We start from the raw sequence: 2500 nt of genomic DNA, 5'->3' as shown, positions 1-2500 counted from the left end.
GGGTTGGGGGTTCGATTCCCACCTCTGCCTTGTGTGTGTGGAGTTTGCATGTTCTCCCCGTGCTCAAGCTTGTCAATTAGCTTGACTCCGGTTTCCTCCCCCGGTCCAAAGACATGCATGGTAGGTTGATTGGCATCTCTGGAAAATTGTCCGTAGAGTGTGCAAGTGTGTGAGTGAATGAGAGTGTGTGTATGTGCCCTATGATGGGTTGGCACTCCGTCCAGGGTGTATCCTGCCTCGATGCCTGATGACGCCTGAGATAGGCACAGGCTCCCCGTGACCCGAGAAGTTCGGATAAGCGGTAGGAAATGAATGAATGAATGTCTCATGTTATATCCTAAATTAAAGAGGTAGGAGTTTGTTTGAGAAACATCAATGCTGTTAAATCCAATTCCTGGTTTTGTATAATACACTGAATTCATTCATTTGTGTACATCTGACTGATTTCTATTTCAGTTTCAATCAACAGTGGCATGTTGTGTTTATGTCTCACTGCTCAAGGGTCTCAGGGTCGATCCTGCGCTCTGTGTATCTCCACATGTTCTCCAGTTTTCTCCCACCTCCCAAAGACATGCCACTACTTGATTTGCCGGTTAAAAGCTTAATTTATTCCTAAGTGTGAATGTCTGTGATGTGCTGTGATGACCTGGTGTCTCATTCACTGTGAATTCCCACCTCATGCCCAAGGTTCCCATTGTTCCTGGGATAGACTCCAGATCCTTCATGACTGTGAGCAGGATAAAGAATTTACTGAGGATGAATGAAGGAATATTTGAATTTATGTTAAAAATATACCAGACATCCATAATAAAAACAGTTTGTAAACCTACTTCTAGTTCTCTGGTGTAAAAATGAATAAATAAATTGAATAAAATCACTAGTTGACTAATGTATATTATAGTGCACGTACTGCATGTGGCCACTAGAGGGCGCCATGGATTTAACAACCATTTCCCTGAATCTTCAGCTGCAGTTGAGGTGTTTTATAAACACATCTTTTTACTATAATATCAGGAAATTTAGGAAATCTGTCTTTACTTAACTTAAAGGTAATTTCCCTTCTGTAATGTCATGACTTAACCCTGTACTCATCAACGATATCGATATTATTTTTAAGCATGATTTGGTTTTATTACATTGATTGAGATTTGTATTTATTGTGAATATCGATTCATAGAAATTCATTCATTATTATTATTATTATTGCAATGTTTCTTAGCAATATTTACTTCATTTTGTGTCAAAGCGCTTTATAAACAGACATATCATTGTCCGCTGTTGTGTTATTTACTTATTCATATTATTTCATTCGTTTTATTTTCAATTCCTCCTTCAATTCCTGCTACTATTAATAACAATAAAAGCAGTAATACAGACAGAGTTTAATAATAAAAAAGAAAACTAGAAATAATTAGAGATGATTAAAGTATTATAGCAATATAAATACATATAAATATGTATCAATAAATATAAATAATATCAAATATAAATATAAATAATTAGAAATAAGTTGCGTTAAATACTTTGTCGGTTAATTTATACTGTCTTGATTGAAAAGAAAAAGAAAATAAAGATGCACCGTATGGTAAATAGACTGAAACCTCAGAAATCCCAGTTAGACAGGTTTGACTGGTAAAGTGACCGTTAGTCTCACCCCCACCTCACCAAACACACACACACACACACACACACACACACACACACACACACACACACACACACACACACATTCTCTATGTGTTTTTTGTTTTATATTGATTTGTATTATATTGATAATGTTGTGTTGTGTTGATAGTTTGTTTGTTGTTTTAGTTGTTTTGTCCCAGCAGCTTTTACTGCATGCAGCACCACGTCATATAGCATCGTATGGTGTACAATAAACACACACACACACACACACACACACACACACACACACACACACACACACACACACACTCTCTCTCTCTCTCTCTCTCTCTCTCTCTCTCACACACACACACACACACACACACACACACACACACACACACACACACACACACACACACACACTCAAACACACGAGGACATTGAATACGGCTTTTCTTTCTCATTAACTTTTACATTTCTTTTTTAAGCATTATTCGCTTGCACTGAGCTTTATGTTTAACAAAAAAAAAGTCTAAATAATCTGTTTGTGTAGAAATCATTAAGCCTGAAAGGCTAAAAGTGTCCAACTGTACGCGTGTGTGTGTGTGTGTGTGTGGGGGGGGGGGGGTGTTTAATAAACGAGTTGATTTTACTGTCTAGTACTGAAGTGTCTATATGAATTTGTGTTGATTATTGGTGTGCGTGAATGTGCGTGAGCGCATGCGCAATGTCTCAGCGTGCCGATTGGTGGCGCAACTGGGAGCAAAAACACGGAAGAGTTCATTCAGAGCGTGTGTGTGTGTGTGTGAGTGAGAGAGAGAGAGAGAGAGAGAGAGAGAGAGAGAGAGAGTTCCCAGGTCCTACACGGACAAGCTCTTTCTTTTTTCCT

At 38.3% G+C, this 2500-nt stretch overlaps 1 protein-coding gene across 2 annotated transcripts in view; it reads left to right on the top strand.

The window, feature by feature from the left end:
• Nucleotides 1–2408: 2408 nt before the first annotated feature.
• dcbld1 (discoidin, CUB and LCCL domain containing 1) overlaps nt 2409–2500 on the top strand; it is a 34874-nt gene continuing 34782 nt past the window's right edge. For both annotated transcript variants that reach the window (XR_003441878.2, XM_027155462.2), the window contains exon 1: nt 2409–2500. This exon is cut by the window's right edge and continues 164 nt beyond it. The gene's annotated coding sequence lies outside the window, so the exon portion shown is untranslated.

This window comes from Tachysurus fulvidraco, chromosome 16 (assembly GCF_022655615.1).
Source record: "Tachysurus fulvidraco isolate hzauxx_2018 chromosome 16, HZAU_PFXX_2.0, whole genome shotgun sequence".
Lineage (NCBI taxonomy): Eukaryota > Metazoa > Chordata > Actinopteri > Siluriformes > Bagridae > Tachysurus > Tachysurus fulvidraco.
Note: the sequence above shows the minus strand (reverse complement) of the source record. Positions and strands in the feature narration are given on the sequence as shown.